We start from the raw sequence: 22,428 nt of genomic DNA on the forward strand, positions 1-22,428 counted from the left end.
AGACATATCCCCAGGGTAAGACAAGCCCAACTGCCCAGCAGTTCTCCAGATTGACAGGCTATTAAGTTTTAGCTTCAGAAGGAGGGCTGTCCAGGGATAGGGCTCTGAAAGACTAAAACTATCCCACAAATCTTTAAGCCTGGGACAGGGCTGAGCTGGGGGAAAGTAGATTTAAGTACCTGAACAATATTGTTATTCCCTTCTAGAAAATGGCATTGTCACATCTGGGTCACTTTAGCATTTGGATGTAAAACTTTACATAAAAGGAAACAGTGAAATTGTATGTTAGGGTGAGAACATTCAATCTAGAAGATACTAGGGGCTGTTGTTTTTCTTAAACATACACACACGCACAGACACACACCTATGATAAATCAGTGCCCCTCATCTCTTAGACTACAAGGGAAATGCAGTGAAGTAAATCAGGCACATAAAGACAAATAGCATATGATATCAGTTACATGTGGAATAAAAAAGGATAAAAATGGACTTATTTACAAAACAGAAGTAGAGTCACAGATGTAGAAAACAAACTTATGGTTACCAGGGGATGGGAGGGGAGAGATAACTTGGGAGATTGGGATTGACATATACACATCTCTATATATAAAATAGATAACTAATAAGGACATACTGTACAGCACAGGGAACTCTACTCAATACTCTATAATGGCCTATATGGGAAAAGAATCTAAAAAAAAAGCGTGGATATATGTATATGTAAAACTGATTCACTTTGCTGTACACCTGAAAGTAACACAACATTGTAAATCAACTATACTCCAATAAATATTTTTTTTTAAGCAGTAGGAAAAAGGGACTCCCCGGGTGGTCCAGTGGTTAAGAGTCTGCTTTCCAGTGCAGGGAACGCAGGTTCAATCCCTGGTCAGGGAACTAAGATCCCACATGCTGCAGGGCAACTAAGCCTGCACGCCACAACTACTGAGCCCATGTACTCTGGAACCCATGCACCACAACTAGAGAGAAGCCCGCACGCCGCGACTAAGACCCAACACAGCCAAATAAATAAATATTTTAAAAATAAATAAATAAAATAAAAAGTAAGGAAAAAAAGAAAGGCAGACTATTTCAAGTAACAAGTGAAATCCATAAACCTTACTTAAGCAAAAAGCAACAGAGGGGAAGAGAGGGACAAGGAAGGGCCAAGTGCAAACAGAGGTAATGAGTGAGACTTGCTGGCCTCAGCCATCTCCTAAGACAAGCTGAGACTGAAATTTCAAGGTTAAGAAGCACAATCTCTTGCCTTAGCAAATTTCAAGTAAACAGTACAGTATTGTTAACTGTCATCACCAGGCCGTACCTTAGATCTCCACAATTCCATCATCTTGAATAACTGAAACTTTGTACCCTTTGACCAACATCTCCTCATTCCCCCCTACCCCACTCCTAGCAATCACCATTCTACTCTCTGCTTCTATGTATTTGACTATTTTAGATTGCACATACAAGTGAGATCATCTCAATAAAGTTAAGAAAATTCTGAAAAGAAGCACAATCTGATCTTGCCATCTCAGTTTGAGAAAGCAGACTTTGGTGAATGATTAACTCTTTTCCTTTATTTTTTAAGGATAGACTAGGATATTTCTGAGTCTCTATGGGTCTGCCTGGTCCTAATAGGCCAAATTTTCCTATAAGTAATCAAGAAAATGCTCTAAATTCCATTTGGATAATATCAATTGCCATGCTACTCCCACAACAGCCCTGAAGGGGTATGATCCACTTGAAATACTAAAAATCAAAATTATTCTTACTCTTGGAAATCAGATATCCCCCACCTCAAGCTAGTCTTCCAGGCCGTACAGTCTATAGGTACAAAATCTGCAGAGGCTCCCAAGACCTATAGCTGAATACCTGGATGCTTTTTCCCATTTGGCAGGATAAAATATCCACTCCGGTGATCATGCCATATCCCAAACTACTTTACTTTCTCAAGATTGCTAGATCCTAGCCTATCCCCAAATTACCCCCATGATTTTTATCCCCAATTAAGAGGACTCCCTACCCACCCCCATAAGCCATGAGACATTTATACCATTACCTCTTCCTCCATATTTTCAAGCATGCTCCTCCTCTGAAATTTGGAAAATTACACATAAGGATGAGAGAGATTTTCAGGGACTTTTCTACTATAAAGTTTACTACTTTCTACTTGTTATATGCAGAGAACAGTACTCTGTGATTAAAAATAAATGAAATACGGCTAATGTTTTAAAAATAGACACAGCTTTACAAAGAGCATTGATGTGCTCTTTGATAAAGATGTGTGTTCATTTTCTTTTAAGAACTCCACATCCTATGACTGATTTCTGAGAAAATACTGTATAAACCAGTCATAACTCTTCCTTTAAACTTTAAGCAATCACAGTACTCACCACTGCTGATGCTGAAAGAAAAACATTTATATACAGAAGCAAAGGCCATTTATGGCAATGTTTGAATTGCTGTTTAGTAAACACATACACTTGAGAAGAGTCAGCCATAAACTAAAAACCTTGAGTATGAGGGAGTGGGTAGAAAGAATATCAAGCAGCAGAAGGTTTTCATGACCTAAGTGTAGACAGTTTGTACATGTTGTATCTATTATCATAAATATTTCTACAAGCCATTGAGGCAATGATCTCTTTTCTGAAAATGAACACTGACTGGTAGATATTTAACAGCTCAGTTTGTAATAGCTATATTTTTGCATTTCATTTATGGTATTTCCTTTAATCATCATTTAAAAATTGTTTATTAAATTAAAAAGTATAGGGCTTCCCTGCTGGCACAGTGGTTAAGAATCCACCTGCCAATGCAGGGGACACGGTTTCGAGCCCTGGTCTGGGAAGATCCCACATGCCGCAGAGCAACTAAGCCCGTGCGCCACAACTACTGAGCCTGTGCTCTAGAGCCCGCAAGCCACAACTACTGAGCCCATGTGCCACAACTACTGAAGCCTGGGTGCCTAGAGCCCATGCTCTGCAACAAGAGGAGCCACTGCATTGAGAAGCCCGCACACCACAACGAAGTGTAGCCCCCGCTTGCCTCAACTAGAGAGAGCCCGTGCAGCAACAAAGATCCAACGCAGCCAAAAATTAATTAATTAATTAATTTAAAAAATTATATTTATCAAGTGTAAGAAATACTGTTGCTGTTCTGCATGTCATCCCCACAGCCCACCTTGGATTCCAGCTGCAGTTTGGAGCTGCCAACATCCCATCTTAAGCATGTGCGTTTCATCTCCACCTTTCTAAATCAAGGGCTTTCCAAAGCCAAGGAGCTTGCTCAGCCCTGCAAAAGCACAGCCCAGGAGCATGTGCAAGTTAAAGACCCAGAGGCACACTCCATCTGTGGGGCATGGGAAATGGCAGAGAAGTGTCCAACCTCCTTTCTTTTAGATGGACAGTCCCAGGAGGTATTCTGTATGTTTCTCAGAGGTTCATGGGAAAATTGTGTCTGCCTCAACTTCAATGACTCATTGTAATATTGGTTCCTTCTCTTTCCCAAGCTCATTCTCTATGCACCTTCACTACTATTTCCTGGGCTCCCCTCCCAATTAAAGCACCTGCTCCCAACTTCTAATCTCAGGCTCTGCTTTCAGAAGAACCCAAACAAAGACATCAAATATCTTAAAATCTAGTGAAATCTGGACAGTGAAAATTTGGATATTGAAACAAAGTCAGTAAGAGCAACATGGAAAAATATTATCTAATCATTAAATAATACCTCTTTAACACTTACTAGTGTCGAGCAGTGTTGCAGGCACTGGGGACACTGCTCCAGGAACTGGCTATTAAAAATAACCATTTACTGAGTTAATATTTACAAAGCACTTAGGACTGTACCTGACACATTTTAAGTGGTAGGTGTCTATTAAATAAAAAATAAATAAACGTATGAAATCCTAAGTATCTACTGTTATATCTCAAAGTTTAAATCATCTCTCTGTTTTGCAACAAACTCTGATAGCTTTTTTTAATTAAACTTTTTATTTTGAGATAATTATATATTTAATGCAGTTGCAAGAAATAATAACAGAAAGATCCCAAGTACCTTTTATGTGAGTAGCTTAATTTTAAATCTAGTGCTATATTCAAATCAAGTTCTCTCTCTGTTTTTTTTTTTTTCACTTGCCTGGAACTCAGAGTTCAGTGCTTTTATTTTTACTGAGGTGCAATTTTCATAACAAAATTTACCATTTTAAAATGTACAGTAGCATTTAGTACATTCATAATATTGTGCAACTACCATCCATATCAAGTTCCAAAACATTTCATCGACCCAAAAGAAAACTTCATACCCAGTAAGTAGGCATTCCCAATTCTTCCCTTCTCACAGCTCCTGGCAACCACTAACATGCTTTCTGTCTCTATGAATGTTACCTATTCTGGACATTTTATATAAATGGAACTATACATTATATGACCATCTGTGTCTGGCTTCTTTCACTTAGCATAATATTTTTGAGACTCATCCACATTACAGCATAGTATATAGTTACTTCATTCTTTTTCATCGCTGAATAATAAACCATTGTATGTATATACCACATTTGGCTATCCATTAATCCGTTAATGGACATTCTGGTTGTTTCCACTGTGGGGCTATTGGGAATAGTACTGCTATGAAGTTTCTTGTATAAGAATTTAAGTACTTCTTTTCAATTTTTTTTTTTTTTTTTTTTTGCATTGGGGAGAACATACCTAAGAGTGGAATTGCTGACTCATATGGTAATTCTATGCTTAACTTTTTGAGGAACCACCAAACTATTTTCTACAGTGCTGTACCATTTTACATTCCTACTAGAAGTGTACAAGGATTCTAATTTATCCACATCTTTGCCAACACCTTTTAATTTCACTTTTTGTATTATTATTATAGCCATCCTATATTGGCTATAGGTTGGTATCACATTGTGCATTGATTTGCTTAATGGCTCATGATGTTAAGCATCTTTTCATATGTTTGTTGGCCATTTGTATATCTTCTTTATAGACACATCTATTCAACTCCTTTGCCTAATTTTTTAATTGGGTTGTTTGTCTTTTTGTTCTTCAGTTGTAAGAGCTCTTTATATAACTCTCAATAATGTATCCCTATCAGATATATGATTCACAAATATTTTCTCAAATTCTGTAGGTTGTCTTTTCTCTTTTTTGATAGTGTTCTTTGATGAACAAGTTTTTAGTTTTGATGGTATCCAATTTATCTTTTTTTCTTTTATTGTTCATGCTTTTGAATCATCTAACAATCCATTGCCAAATCCACAGCCATGAAGATTCACCTCCATCTTTTCTTCCAATGTTATGGTATTAGCTCTTATGTTTAGGTTGTTAATCATTTTTTAGTTAATTTTGTATATAGTATGAGTTAAGGGTACAACTTCATTCTTCAACATGTGGCTATCTAGTTGCCCTACCACCATTTGTTGAAGATTATTCATTCTCTATATAATGGTTTTGGCACCCTTGTTGAAAATCAATTAACCACATATGTAAGGGTTTATTTCTGGACTTTCTATCCTTTTCCACTGATCTTTATGCCAATTTGACACTGCTTTGATTACTGTAGCTTTTTAGTACGTTTTGAAACCAAGAAGCAAGAGTCCCCCAACTTTGTTCTTTCTTTAAATTGTTTGGCTCCTTCCAATGTCATATGAATTTGAGGACTGACTTTTCTGTTTCTGGAAAAAAAAAAGGCCATTGGAATTTTAATAGGGATTACATTGAATCTGTAGATCACTTTGTGTAATATTGCCATTAAGTCTTCCAACCCATTAACATAAGATATCTTTCCATTTATTTAGATATTCTGTAATTTCTTTCAACAATGTTTTGTAGTTTTCAGTGTACAAGTCTTTCATCTCCTTGGTTGAATTTATTCCTAAGTATTTCATTCTTTTGGATGCTATTGTAAATGAAATAGTTTTCTTAATTTTATTTTTGATCATTCATTGCTAGTGTATAGATATAAAACTGATTTTTGTGTGTTGATCTTGTGTTCTGTAACTTAACTGAATTCATTTATTAGCTCTAATTGGGTTTTGTGGATTCTTAGGATATTCTATATATAAGATCATGTCATTTGTGAATAGAAATAGTTTTATTTCTTCCTTTCCAATTTGTATGCCTTTTTTTCTTGCTACAACTTCCAGTATAACCTTGAACAGAAGTGGGAAAGTGAGTATCCTTGTTTTGTTCCTGATCTTATGAGGAAGACTTTCAGTCTCTAACAATTGAGTATGAAGTAGTTGTGGGTTTTTCATAAATGTCCTTTGTGAGGTTGAGGAAGTTTCCTTCCTCCTAGCTTAAGTATTTTTTTTATCATGAAACTGTGCTGAATTTTATCAAATATTTTTCTGCATGAATTGAGGTGACCATGTGGGTGTTTCCCTTCACTGTATTAATGTGGTGTATTACATTGATTTTCATATATTGAGCCACATTTGAATTCTGAGAATAAATCCCATTTGGTCATGATATATAATCCTTTTAATATGCTAATTGATTCAATTTTATTGAGGATTTTTGCATCTATATTCATAAGGGGTGTTGGTTTCTCATTTTCTGTTCTTGTGATGTTATTACCTGGCTTTGATTCAGGGTAATACTGCACCTAAAATGAGCCTCTTTTAGATAGCATATACTTAGATGGCTTTTAAATCCATTCTGCCAACCTTTGCCTTTTAATTAGAGAGTTAATCTACTTACATTTAAAGCAATTACTGACAAGGAAGGACTGACTTCTGTAATTTTGCTATTTGTTCTCTACATGTCATATCTTTTTGATCCTCAATTCCTTTATTATTGTCTTCTTTTGTGTTTAATGACTTTCTTATATCTTTTTGACTCCTTTAATATTTTATTTTCTGTATTTTTTAAGGTATTTTCTTATTGGTTATCCTCTGCTCCTATAACCATACTTCTATACAGCTCCATCCCTCCCTTTTTATGATAATGCTATCACAAATTACATCTTTAAATGTTATGTACCGATTAATATAGATTTATAATTTATATTTTATGCATTTGTCTTTTAATTCATATAAGAAAAAAGAGAAGTTACAAACCAAAAATACAATAAAACAATAATACTGTCTCTTGTACGCAACTATATAGTTAACTTTACCAATGTTCCTTATTTCTTTGTATGGTTTCAACTTACTGTCTAGTGTTCCTTCATTTCCACCTGAAGGACTCCCTGTAGGGCAACTCTACTAGTGATGAACTACCTCAGATTTCATTTATCTGGGAATGTCTTAGTGTCTCCTTATATTTTGAAGAATAGTTTTGCTGGGTACACAAATCTTGGTTGACATTTTTTTTTTTCTTTCTGCACTTTAAATATGTCATTTCACAACCTTCTGGATTCCATGGCTTCTGCTGAGAAATAAACTGTTATTCTTACTGAGGATCACTTGTACATGGTGAGTTGCTGCTTTCAAGATTCAAGCAGCAACTTCAAGATTGCTGAAAGCAGAATTTCAAGATTCCACAGTTTGCTTATAATGTGTCTCAGTACAGTTCTCTCTGTGTTTATCCTCCTTGGAATTTGTTCAGTTTCTTGTAAGTGTAGAATCATGTATTTTATCAAATTTAGGAAGTTTTGACCATTATTACTTCAAATAGACTTTCCGCCTCTTTCTCTATGTCCCCTCTCCTTTTGGGACTCCTGTGATGCATTTTTGGTATCCTTGATGTTTACAACAGGTCTCTTTTTCTCTTTTTTCTTTGTTCTCTTCAACCTGGATAGCTACAATTGATCTATTTTCAAATTTGCTGATCCTTCCTTCTGCCTTCTCAATTACGCTATTAAAATCTACTACTGAATTTTTCATTTCTGTTATTGCACTGTTAAGCTCAGAATTTCTTTTGGCTTCCTTTTTATAATTTCTATAATTTCTTTAATGATATCCTTTATTTGTTGAGACATCATTTTACTAGTTTCCTCTATCTGTTTGCCCATGGTTTCCTTTAGCTCTTTGATTATATATAGGATTTAAAATCTTTGTCTTTTAAGTCTAATATATGTGCTTCCTGAGGAACAGTTTCTGTTCATTTTCTGTGAATAAGCCATACATTCTTATTTCTTTGTATACTTCACAATTTTTGTTGAAAACTGAACATTGTGAATATTATAACATGTTAACTGAGAAATCATATTCTTCCACTCCTCATGTACTAAGTTTTATTTTATATTATATTATTTTATTTTGTTCTTGCTTGCTGGAGGTTGTAGTGGTTTGTTTTCTGTTGTTGTTGTTACTTTTCTAAACTGTTTTTGTAAAGCTTGTATTCTTTCCTGGGTGTAGTTTCTGAAGTCTCTGTCCCTTTAGCTTGCAGTCAACTACTGTAGACAGAGACTGCTTTGAATGACTGAATTCAAAAAAAAAAGAAAAGAAAAGAAAGAAAAGGAAAGGCAAAAGCCTCTCCCAGCATTTGCAAATTGGTTCTTTTGATGCTTAGCCAGGCTGTTCACAACTCTGAATTAACCTGCACTTTGTGCTTTCACTGAGCCTAAAGAACAGCCAGAGGTGAAAGCTATGGGTGTTCTCCAGTCTTTATGAGCAGGCAACCTGTCCTGAGCCACACATGTCTTTCTACATTCCCTGGTATATGCAAGTGCTATTCAATGCCCTAATTTCTCAAAAAAATTCCCTCTCCAGCTTTTCCTTCCAGACTGTTGAAGTGTTGAGTTGTTGTTGCTGTTTTTGTTTGTTTGTTTCATTTTGTTTTGCCTCAACTGTAATCTTTTGCCCCAGGAAGCAGCAGGTTGTTCATTTGCCTTAAAATGATTTCAAGGAATGCACATTGTGTGGCCACTCTTCCACCCTGAGAAAATTTCAAGTAAGGTGAAACAAAAGTGAGAAACTTACATCAGTCCTTCGAGTAGCCCCCAGATAAGTCAAAACATACAAACACTATTCTTTGAGGATATATTCTGCTTTGTTCCCTCCAGAAGCAGAGACCAGGGCTTCACACTGTGTACACAGGCTGCCATCTTTAAGTCTACTGTCAGGCCAGGCAGAGGAGTGAAGCAAGAAGAAGCAAAATGCCACAAAGCTTTCATATCATTTATAAGTTACTCCTTTTTAAAATACAGTATTTGCTTTTGTTCTACAACTCTATTTTCCAGAGTTATTGCAAAGTTGCTTCTGACAATTTTTGCATTATATTTTGAAGTTTCTGTAGGGGAAACAGGCCCTTGGATTTACCAACTCTACCTTTTTGCTGACATAAATTTTTCTGATAATTTTTTGAATTTCATTTTCTACTCACAGGAATTTTCAAAGGAGAGAAGCTAATAAAAATTATGATCACCAGCAAGTAGATAATAAGTTTCATGAGGATTTCTTGATCATATTTATGTACATAAAATAGATTTAAATATGTATATAGAAATGTTTGTAATACACAACAGCATCAATTGTGAAAATGGTACAAACCTGGAGGGGAAAGGCAATTTTAATGGAATAAGTTTCCACCTCTTTTATACTATTATTTTAATATATACACTGGTGTCAATTCCAGGGTGAAAATCCCACCAGTTTCTTGACACTAAAACCTACAATCAGCCATGTACCCCTGGGCCCCACAGTCAACAACATCAGGGAATAGACCATGCCCACCAGCAGGCCAACACCAATTATGGGACCACCTTAGCCTCCAACCCCAACCAAGAGCAGCCAGCAGCCTCCACAAAAAGGAGGCCCTGGAAACCCCACTAGGAGCCAGCCACGTCTACCAGCTTGCCCACAGTAGTCAGCTTGCCAAAACAGAAGTACCCATGAAGCCCACAAGAGGGCATTCCTAAAACATATAACTCTGATGACCAGAGAGGAGTGTGTTGTTGGGCTCCATAAGACATTTCCTACATAAGACCACTCCTCCAAGATTGGGAAACATAACCAACCTACCAAATACATAGAAATAAATACAGTGAATTATGCAAAGTGAAGTGGCAGAGAAATAAGTTCCACATGAAGATGCAAGATGAAACCTGAGAAGAAGAACAGAGTGAAGTGGAGAACAGCAAACTATCCAATAAAATCTTTAAGGTAATGATCATAAATATGTTCAAAGAACTCTAAAGAAAAGTGGATGAACTGAGTGAGAAGTTAGAAGCTTTTAACAAAAATTAGAAAATATAAAGAACCAAACAGATTAGAATAATACAATAACTGAGATTTAAAAAAAATACTAGAAGTAATCAATAGTAGAATAGATGATACAGAAGAACAGATCAGCAAACTGGAAGACAGAACATTGGAAATCACTCAGGTTTAACAGAGAAAAGAAAAAAAGAATTTTAAAAGTGAGGACAGTTTGAGGACAGTCTAGGAAAACATCAAGCAAACTAATGTTCACATTAGAGGGATCCCAGAAAGAGAAGAGAGAGAAAAAGGGGCAGAGAAAATATTTGAAGACAAATTAGCTGAAAACTTCCCTGGCCTGGGAAAGAAAACAGACATTCAGGTGCAGGTAGCAAAGAGAGTAGCAAACAGAATCAACCCAAAGAGGACCAAACCAAGACACAATATAATTAAAATGGCATACATTAAAGATAAAGAGAATATTGACATCAGCAAGGGAAAAGCAACTAGTTACAAACAAGGGAAGTCCAATGAGGCTCTCAGATGACTTTTCAGCAGAAAATCTGCAGGCCATCAAAACAGTATGGTACTACCAAAAAACCAGATGCATAGATCAATGGAACTGAATAGAGAGCCCAGAAATGAATCCACAATTATATGGGCAATGACTCTATGACAAATGAGGCAAGAATATATAATGATAAAGGACAGCCTCTTCAATAAAAGGTTTTGGGAAAACTGGACAGCTACATACAAAAAAAAAAAAATCAAACTGGACTACTTTCTCACACCATATGCAAAAATAAACTCAACATGGATTGAAGACTTAAATGTAAGCCTCAAACCATAAAACTTCTGGAAGAAAATATAAGTAGTAAGTTCTTTGACATGGTCTTAGTAATATTTTTTACATACCTCCTCAGGCAAGGGAAACAAAAGTAAAAATAAACAAATGGGACTACATCAAACTAAAAAGCTTTTGCACAGCAAAGGAAACTATCAACAAAACAAAAAAGCCACCTACTGAATGGGAGAAGACATTTGTAAACGATGTATCTGACAAGGGGATAATATCCAAAATATACAAAGAACACATACAACTGAATATCAAAAAAGAAACCCCAAATTTAAAAATAGGCAGAGTACCCGAATAGACATTTTTTGAAAGAAGGTATACAGATGGTCAACAGGCACATGAAAAGTTGCTCAATGTCACTAAATATCAGGGAAATGCAAATCAAAACTACAATGAGATATAACCTCACACATGTCAGAATGACTGTTATCAAAAAAATGATAAAAAACAAGTGTTGGCCAGGATGTGGAGAAAAGGGGACCCTTGTGCACTGTTGGTGGGAATATAAATTTGTGCGGCCACTATAGAAAACAGTAGGGAGATTCCTAAAACCTTAAAAATAGAACTATCATACCATCTAGCAATTTCACTTCTGGATATTTATTGACAGAAAACCAAAACACTAACTTGAAAAGATATATGCATTCCTATGTTCACTGCAACATTACTAAAAATAGCCAAGATATGGAAACAATGTAAGTGCTCATTGATAGATGAATATATAATGAAGATGTGGTATATATATGTATATACATATATATACAACATACACACTCACACAATGGAATATTACTCAGCCATAAGACAAATGAAATTTTGCCATTTGTGACAGTATAGATGAACCTAGAATCTAAAACACAATTTTTGTAAATGAACCAACATATCTAAACAGAAACAGAACCATAGATACAGAGAACAAACATGTGGTTTCCACAGGGGAGGGAGGTGGAGGGGAGGAAAGAAATTAGGTAAGGGAGATTAAGAGGAACAAGTTTTCAGTTGCAAAGTAAATGAGACACAGGTATGAATTGTACTGTGTGGGAAAAATAGTCTATAATTACGTAATAACTTTGTACGGTGACAGATGACAGCCAGACTTCTTATGGTAATCATTTTGAAATATATAGAAATATTGAATCACTGTGTTCAGGAAGTAACATCATTAAAGTAGGTCAATTAAACTTCAAAAACAAACAAAATCATAGAAAAAGAGATCAGACTTGTGGCTACCAGGAGTCGGGTGTGGAGAGAGAAAATTGGGTGAAGGTGGTCAAAAGGTACAAACTTCCAGTTATAGGATAAATAAGTACTATGGATGTAATGTACAACATGATAAAGATAATTAACACAGCTGCATGTTATATATGAAAGTTGTTAACAGAGTAAATCCTAAGAGTTCTCATCACAAGGAAAAAATTTTTTTCTTTCTTCAATGATGTATCTATATGAGATGATGGATGTCCACTAAACATATTGTGGTAATCACCTCATGATGTATGTAAGTCAAATCATTATGTTGTACACCTTAAACTTACCAGTGCTGTAGGTCAAGTATATCTCAATTTTTTAAAAAAACACAATCAGGTTTCAGGATGATGGTTGAAAAACACTTTCCCCACTTTAATTTGACAGAACATCTACCAGCTGCCCATCTTTGACAGCCATGAGTGAAAGCAGCAGCTTCTGTGTTTTATAGGTCTCACCTCCCATCACCAACTAAATTCTTCCACTTATCCTTCTGGAATCTGGATCCAAATCAAGGTCAGCCATCTTAATGAACTGTGTGAAATACTCCTATGTACACTCATCTCTCTTCTCTCAACTTCTAGAGGACTTATTTCTAATATTAATTTTTGTTTTTAATAGAATAACAAATACCTAAAACACTTAAATGACAGTGCATTAGTAACTTCTAAAACTGAAAATCAACTCTTGGGGTATAGGGTCTCTTTTGGGGTAATGCAAATGAATTACAATTGTGGTGCTGGTTGTGCAACTCTGTGACTATACTCAAAATCATTGAATTGTACACTTTATATGTGTCCATCATATTGTACATGAATTGTATCTCAATAAAACAGCTTATAAACATATTTTAAGTTCATTTTTTAATAAATAAATAATTTTTTAATGATTGAAAGTCAGTGAAAGCAAAAAAAATCCTATTTCAACATTTTACTTTTGTACCTATCTCAGTACTAGACACATAGGATGCATTCCAAAAACATATTGACATCATCTTCCTTGTCAGATAGGCCCAGAGAACACTACCTTAGTCATGAGTATACATACTCTTAAAAGTTTTCAAACTTCCACTATTTTCTAAAAATAAAATAAGTATCAAAATGATGATTGTTGAATCAAAGCAAAAGACACCGATTTCATTAAAAGGCAATCTACATTTTTTCTCCATTCCAGCCAGTCTGGATGCCAATTCCAGGTATCTTAGACTCACATACCTGGATTTGAGAAAACATGTGTCCAATCTTCTTTCAAATGGATAAAATATTTCCAAAATATGTAACAAAACAAATAAACAGAAAAAATATATGCCCAAAAATATGTTATTTAGGGAAAATTATGAAGCACCAAAAACATCTTTTGGCTTTCATTTTGTTCTCTAGTCATCCACAATTAATAAGCTGTCAATGATATCACATTTGTGGAATCTTTAAAAATAATACAAATGAACTTATTTACAAAACAGAAACAGACTCACAGATACAGAAAACAAACTTATGGTTACCAAAGGGGAAAAGATAGGGGAGGGATAAATTAGGAGTATGGGATTAACAGATACACACTACTGTATATAAAATAAACAATACAGACTTATTGTATAGTACAGGGAACTATATTCAATATCTTGTAAAAGCCTATGATGGAAAAGAATCAGAGAAAGAATATACATGTATATATATATATATATATATATATATATATATATATATATATGAATCACTTTGCTGTAAAACTGAAACTAACACAATATTGTAAATCAACTATATTTCAATTAAAAAAAAATAACCTTTCAGAATCAACATTGTGAAAATGACTATACTACCCAAAGCAATCTACAGATTAAATGCAATCCCTATCAAATTACCAATGGCATTTTTCACAGAACTAGAACAAAAAATTTCACAATTTGTGTGGAAAAAAAAAAGACCCCGAATAGCCAAAGCACTCTTGAGAAACAAAAACGGAGCTGGAGGAATCAGGGTCCCTGACTTCAGACTATACTACAAAGCTACAGTAATCACGACAGTATTGTACTGGCACAAAAACAGAAATATAGATCAATGGAACAGGATAGAAAGCCCAGAGATAAACCCATGCACCTATGGTCAACTAATCTATGAAAAAGGAGGCAAGGATATACAATGGAAAAAAGACAGTCTTTTCAATAAGTGGTGCTGTGAAAGTTAGACAGCTACATGTAAAAGAATGAAATTAGAACACTCCCTAACACCACACACAAAAATAAACTCAAAATGGTTTAGAGACCTAAATGTAAGACCGGACACTATAAAACTCTCAGAGGAAAATACAGGAAGAACACTCTCTAATATAAATCACAGCAAGTTCTTTTTTGATCCACCTCCTAGAGTAATGGCAATAAAAACAAAAATAAACAAATGGGACCTAATGAAACTTCAAAGCTTTTGCATACCAAAGGAAATCATAAACAAGATGGAAAAAGAACCCTCAGAATGGGAAAAAATATTTGCAAATGAATCAACGGACAAAAGATTAATCTCCAAAATATATAAACAGCTCATGCAGCTCAATATTAAAAAAAGAAAACCAATCCAAAAATGGGCAGAAAACCTAAATAGACATTTCTCCTAAAAAGACATACAGATGGCCAAGAAGCACATGAAAAGCTGCTCAACGTCACTAATCATTAGAGAAATGCAAATCAAAACTACAATGAGGTATTACCTCACACCAGTTAGAATGGGTATCATCAGAAAATCTACAAACAGCAAATGCTGGAGAGGGTGTGGAGAAAAGGGAACCCTCTTGAACTTTTGGTGGGATTGTACATTGATACAGCCACTATGGAGAACAGTATGGAGGTTTCTGAAAAAACTAAAAAGAGAATTACCATATGACCCAGCAATCCCACTACTAGGCATATACCCAGAGAAAACCATAATTCAAAAAGACACATGCACCCCAATGTTCATTTCAGCACTATCTGCAATACCCAGATCATAGAAGCAACCTAAATGTCCATCGACAGACGAATGGATAAAGAAGATGTGGTACATATATACAATGGAATATTACTCAGCCAAAAAAAGGGACGAAATTGGGTCATTTGTTGAGACGTGGCTGGATCTAGAGACTGTCATAAAGAGTGAAGTAAGTCAGAATGAGAAAAACAAATATTGTGTATTAACGCGTATATGTGGAACCTAGATAAATGGTACAGTTGAATTGGTTTGCAGGGTAGAAATCGAGACACAGATGTAGCAAACAAACGTATAGATACCAAGGTGGGAAAGCGGCGGGGGTTGGTGGTGGTGGTGTGATGAATTGGGCGATTGGGATTGACATGTATACACTAATGTGTTTTAAATTGATGACTAATAAGAGCCTGCTCTATAAAAAATTAATTAAATAAAATTCAAAAATTCAAAGAAAGGGGGACTTCCCTGGTGGTCCAGTGACTGAGACTTCGCCTTCCAGTCGAGGGGTTGAGGGTTTGATCCCTGGTTAGGGAGATAGGATCCCACGTGCCTTGTGGCCAAAAAACCAAAATATAAAACAGAAGCAATACTGTAACAAATTCAATAAACACTTTAAAAAAAATTCAAAGGAAAATAAAGAAGATGAGATATAAAAGGAATTGCTACTACTTTCTAAATATGGTATTACACTAATATGTATAAAATGGGTAACTAATAAGAACCTGCTGTATAAAAAATAAATGAAATGAAATTCACAAAAAATAAAATAAACAAAATAATGAGTGGAAGATTGATTTTTTTTAAACGTCTTTATTCGATTATAATTGCTTTACCATGGTGTGTTAGTTTCTGCTTTATAACAAAGTGAATCAGTTATACATATACATATATCCCCATATTTCTTCCCTATTGCATCTCCCTCCCTCCAATCATCCCTATACCACCCCTCTATGTGGTCACAAAGCACTGAACTGATCTCCCTGTGCTATGCAGTTGCTTCCCACTAGCTATCTATTTTACATTTGGTAGTGTATATATGTCCATGTCACTCTCTCACTGTGCCAGCTTACCCTTCTCCCTCCCCATGTCCTGAAGTCCATTCTCTAGTAGGTCTGTGTCTTTATTCTCCTCTTGCCCCTAGGTTCTTCATGACCATTTTTCCTTTTTTTTTTTAGATTGCATATATATGTGTTTTAGCATATAGTATTTATTTTTCTGTTTTTGACTTACTTCACTCTGTATGACAGACTCTAGGTCCATCCACCTCACTACAAGTAACTCAATTTTGGGTTTTTTTATGGTTGAGTAATATTCCATTGTATATATGTGCCACATCTTCTTTATCCATTCATGTATCGATGGACACTTAGGTTGCTTCCATTTCCTGGCTATTGTAAATAGAGCTGCAATGAACATTGTGGTACGTGACTCTTTTTGAATTATGGTTTTCTCAAGGTCTACGCCCAGTAGTGGGATTGCTGGGTCGTATGGTAGTTCTATTTTTAGATTTTAAGGAAACTCCATATTGTTCTCCATAGTGGCTGTATCAATTTACATTCCCACCAACTTTGCAAGAGTGTTCCCTTTTCTCCACACCCTCTCCAGCATTTACTGTTTGTAGATTTTTTGATGATGGTCATTCTGACTGGTGTGAGGTGATACCTCACTGTGGTTTTCATTTGCATTTTTCTAATGGTTAGTGATGTTGAGCATCCTTTCATGTGTTTGTTGGCAATCTGTATATTTTCTTTGGAGAAATGTCTATTTATGTCTTCTGGCCTTTTTTGGATTGGGCTGTTTGGGTTTTTTTTGATATTGAGCTGCATGAACTGCTTGTAAATTTTGGAGATTAACCCTTTGTCAGTTGCTTCATTTGCAAATATTTTCTTCCATTCTGAGGGTTGTCTTGTTTATGCTTTCCTTTGGTATGCAAAAGCTTTGAAGTTTCATTAGGTCCCATTTGTTTATTTTTGTTTTTATTTCCATTTCTCTAGGAGGTGGGTCAAAAAGGATCTTGATGTGATTTGTGTCATAGAGTGTTTTGCCTATGTCTTCTTCTACGAGTTTGATAGTGTCTGGCCTTACATTTAGGTCTTTAATCCATTTTGAGTTTATTTTTGTATATGGTGTTAGGGAGTGTTCTAGTTTCATTCTTTTACATGTAGCTGTCCAGTTTTCCCAGCACCACTTATTGAAGAGGCTGTCTTTTCTCCATTGTATATTATTGCCTCCTTTATCAAAGATAAGGTGACCATATGTGTGTGGGTTTATCTCTGGGCTTTCTATCCTGTTCCATTGATCTATATTTCTATTTTTGTGCCAGTACGATACTGTCTTGATTACTGTAGCTTTGTAGTATAGTCTGAAGTCAGGACCCTGATTCCTCCACCTCCATTTTTCTTTCTCAAGAGTGCTTTGGCTATTCGGGTTTCTTTGTGTTTCCATACAAATTGTGAAATTTTTTGTTCTAGTTCTGTGAAAAATGCCATTGGTAATTTGATAGGGATTGCATTTAATCTGTAGATTGCTTTGTGTAGTATAGTCATTTTCACAATATTGATTCTTCCAATCCAAGAACATGGTATATCTCTCCATCTATTTGTATCATCTTTAATTTCTTTCATCAGTGTCTTGTAATTTTCTGCATACAGATCTTTTGTCTCCTTAGGTGGGTTTATTCGTAGGTATTTTTTGCTTTTTGTTGCAATGGTAAATGGGAGTGTTTTCTTAATTTCACTTTCAGATTTTTTCATCATTAGTCTATAGGAATGCAAGAGATTTCTGTGCATTTATTTTGTATCCTGCTACTTTACTAAAGTCATTGATTAGCTCTAGTAGTTTTCTTCTAGTGTCTTTAGGATTCTCTATGTATCTGCATGTCATCTGCAAACAGTAACAGCTTTACTTCTTCTTTTCCAATTTGGATTCCTTTTATTTTCTTTTTCTTCTCTGATTGCTGTGGCTAAGACTTCCAAAACTATGTTGCATAATACTGGTTAGAGTGGGCAACCTTGTCTTGTTCCTGATCTGAGTGGAAATGTTTTCAGTTTTTCACCATTGTGGATGATGTTGGCTGTGGGTTTGTCATATATGGCCTTTATTATGTTGAGGTAAGTTCCCTCTATGCCTACTTTCTGGAGGGTTTTTATCATAAATAGGTGTTGGATATTGTCAAAAGCTTTTTCTGCATCTATTGAGATGATCATATGGTTTTTCTCCTTCAGTTTGTTAATATCGTGTATCACATTGATTGATTTGCATATATTGAAGAATCCTTGCATTCCTGGGATAAACCCCACTTGATCATGGTGTATGGAAGATTGATTTTTAATTGGAAAATGTTAAAGTGTTTGGCCTGGTATAAATGATTTTGTTGTTTACTAAATCTCCTCCAGTATCACTTCTGCCATTTCCCCAACATAGACTACTACATAAAGCTACTTGCAGTTTTCCAAATATGTCTGTTCTCTCAGTAGTCCAACCCTTAACAGAAGAATTGAAGCAAACCTCCTAAACCTTCCAAATTACTTGGTACTCTTCCATGCCTCTGCCTTCTTTCACACATCTGATGTGAAACTCCCAGCTATTCTTACGCACTCAGCTAAGAAGTCACTTGCTCTTTCACAGCCCCTGCCCTCCAAGAGCAAATACTCTCATTGGAGGAGGAAAACCTAATCAAGCAATTGATGAAGGGCATTCTAGATTTAGGAAACATGATTTTGGAAAGCATTTTTGTGACTTCTAAAAACTAAAGAGAGGGGCTTTAAGAATAGTGAGAGAAGAAATGGGGAGAAGAGGCCAGTGCTTAAGGAGATAGATCTACAAGCTTTGCTGATGGGTTGGACCTCCATGGTGAAAGCCTAAAAGAAGTTTGAAAGACTAAGTGAGCAGCAGAGTTTTCCATACAGAAGGAAAATGCAGAGGAACACAAGCTCAGTTTTGCCCCTACTTCCTCACAATCTGAGTTTAATTTCTCTTCTTTGATAGTCTCATTCTCAATATAGAGCACCTTATATTTACTATTTTCAGAATATTTAATACATTGTCCTGTGGTTATTTATGAACATAATACTGCTCCCCACTTTCATTATACTCTAGGTCTCTGAAGATGAGGAAGGAACAACATTTATTTGATTCAGGGACTACCTAAGTTGGTTAAAGCAGGAGTACAACTGACAAGGAAAAGAGAGAGGCGTAGGGATAGGGCAGAGGGAAAAGTGCAAAAGGCAAATGGGTTTTGCAGAATTATTACATCTTCTGTTTGGCTATTTGGTGGCCATATTTACCTAGATTCATCAGACTGAAGTTTTAACATACATTAATATTTTGAGTAACTCTGAAAATGTGTCTGCTTTTCTGGCAAGCTGAAAATCTAGAATTCCCGACATTGTGGTTTCATTTAGGTAGCACCTCCCATGAATTTTTTTTATGCATGGAAGGTTTTTATCCATACAGTTAACTGAAAATAACTACTAATGACTTCTGGAAACCAAGGGATTTAGAAAGGGACCACAGAGTCAGTGACAGAGCATTAGTTGTTCCTGGTAGTAACAAAGTGAATAAAAACGTTTAGCAACAAAAGGCTTCTGGATGAACCCGTAGCAGAAGGGTTATCTTTACAAAATTTCACACTCACCAATTATTATTTTTGTTATAAAGTGTAAATAAGGAAAACAGTTACAAGACCTGACTGTCATAGAAAAGTCATCTCCAATCCAGGCCACACTGAATGACCTCTGTATTGAGATGGTAGCAGGAAAGGGGGAAAGCTGACAGGACAGTCCCACTGGATGGCATGTGACCTTTAAAATGACTAACCCACTGGGGTCTGACAGAGTCTGAATCAGTTGACCCACAAAACAAAGTACAAAACTTAACATTTCAAGTCAAGCAATTTCCAGAAGCTTGAGAACCAGATGCCTTTTAACTCTTCACACTTGCTTCTCTAAATAAAACATAATGGAAATGCCAAGGAGAAAACAAAAGTGAATTGACATCCTGGGGTATAAAGATTACAGAAGGGATCCTCATGAAGTTAATAGTTCTTGTCACATCTCAGACTGGATGATAGCATGACATCCTTGGCCTTGGAGCCAGGGCTTAAATATCTACTTGCATTTATGGTAGCAGAGAGGATAAGCTGAGTATGATGGAGAATTGCCAATCTGCAAACTTCCTGAATTGATCCAACAGATGAAAATGTGCAAATAGGTGAGAGTTCCTGGAGCTAAGAGGACAGACTCTTTGAAAAATAACAAGGAGAAAATGGAAAAGAAGATGAATGACCTTTGTGGACAGTTGGCAATTGCAGATGGAAAAATAAGTGGAAAAATTTACATGATGAGCCTGTGTTGCTATAAATAACTTTTAGACTTTTCAATAAGGATTTCAAGTATATGATAAGAATTATAATATCATTGAGACAGGGCTCATTGTCTAAACTTTTTAGTAGCCCCTACCACACAGCCTACTTATGATTTTATGTTAATTGAATTTAAAACATTCAAATTCTCATTTAGTTCCTTTTTCCATATCCATATTTTTATTGCCTTCATCCATTCCATTTTGATTATATTATCAGTCTGCTTTTAAGTAACTGGTAAACTCCTAAAATAGCATTCATCACTTGCTATATAGTTTATCACATCTGATACCTAACAACAAGAAATATATTTAATATGGCACAAGTCAGGCAATCAGCAACCTATTATTCTTAAGGTCCTCTTCACCAATTTACTGAAAATTATCATTATTATCTATTCAGGACGTTAGGTTGCATCTGAGTACTTGAGGCTTTATACTACAAGAACTTTTACTAGATATAAAAATAAAATATGCTTCCATTCATCCTTTATTCCAAGTTTGTGGTTTTTAATCACATACAATTTTATGAGAGTCACACAGGTGTTCAGTGACACTGGTTCCACCTCTTTTCCATGATTGTCAATTTCTCCCTTTTTTTGGTTATTTTCTCTAAACATAGAATGCTCAAGAATCTGACATCTTAAAACACCTACATGCACCCTTATGCACACACACACGTGTGCAGGCATACATACCTCTCTTTACTTCATCCCCAAATCTCTCTACCCTTATGGCTCTGCTTAGTTTAACAACAGAATATTTGGTATATTTGTCTAAATTCATTGACTTCTTTAACTCAACTTCCATTTATTCCTCTAGCTGGTCTAATCAGACATTTGCCCTGCTTTTACAAGTTATATCCTACTTTCCAAATCCTAAAAACACTTACTTTCTTTTAAGTCTTGTCTTAGCAATCCTTTAAAAAATTATCTGAATCAGAATCTCAAACTTGATTTCTAAGGAGCCCAAGCTCTCAGGAGGAGTCTATAAGGGAGTGAGGGAACTAGGATAGGAAAATGGAAGAGGTTAAGCAAGACTAGCCTCCACCTGACCCCACAGGAAGCTCTGAAGCATAAATTGTACTGCAGAGTTTGTTCTGTTGGAAAGGAAAGCAAAGGATTGGAGATTTTGTACTTCACCCCCAACAGATATTGGGGTAACTATCAGGTCCTGAAGGCAAGTCCCCTCTAATTGCCCAAGGGCAAAACTCTAAAGTGAAAGAGAATCCAGTAAATCTGACGAGGGCACTAATACCATCTGCTACAGCTTTCTTCCCACTTGACACTTCAACAACTTTTTTCTTTCTTGAAACGTTCCTTTTTGGCTTCTGTGACACCCTCTTGGTTTACTTCCTACTTCTCAGCATCTAGGTGTTTCTTCCTATTACTGTTCTTTAACTATTGTTATTCTCCAGAGTTGTTCTCGCTCTGCATCCTTCTTAGGTGATCTCATTAGCACGCATGGCTCCAAATACCACTATTATGCTGATGGCTCCTGTCCAAGGGCAGAGTCCCTAGAATCAGCCTGAGAGCAGGATCCTTGTTAAAATTATTTATTGAAGGAATATTCTCAGGAGAAGTGGGATGAGAGAAGCAAGATAAGGTGGAGAAAATCACCAAGCAAGAATGGGTTCTTGTCTGAAGACTAGCTTTAGTTTGATCCCATGGAGAAGCTCTGGAATGCAAACAGCAACACAGATTTGGTCTCACGTTAAGGAGAGGAGGCTGTACCCCTTTGTATTTTCATGTCAGTCAATCACTGGTTTTGATCTACCTGGGGGAGTGCAGTGCCAGGGGGTTGAAGGGAACTTCCCTGTAACTAAAAGCTTTCCAGTGCCTGAGCTCATTGGATAGTGCCTGAGCACAGACATTGGAGTGACCAAGGACAGAGACTAGTAGATAGCTTCTGAGTCATTT

The sequence above is a fragment of the Balaenoptera borealis genome, assembly GCF_965194805.1.
Source record: "Balaenoptera borealis genome assembly, chromosome: 11".
In the NCBI taxonomy this organism is placed as follows: Eukaryota; Metazoa; Chordata; class Mammalia; order Artiodactyla; family Balaenopteridae; genus Balaenoptera; species Balaenoptera borealis.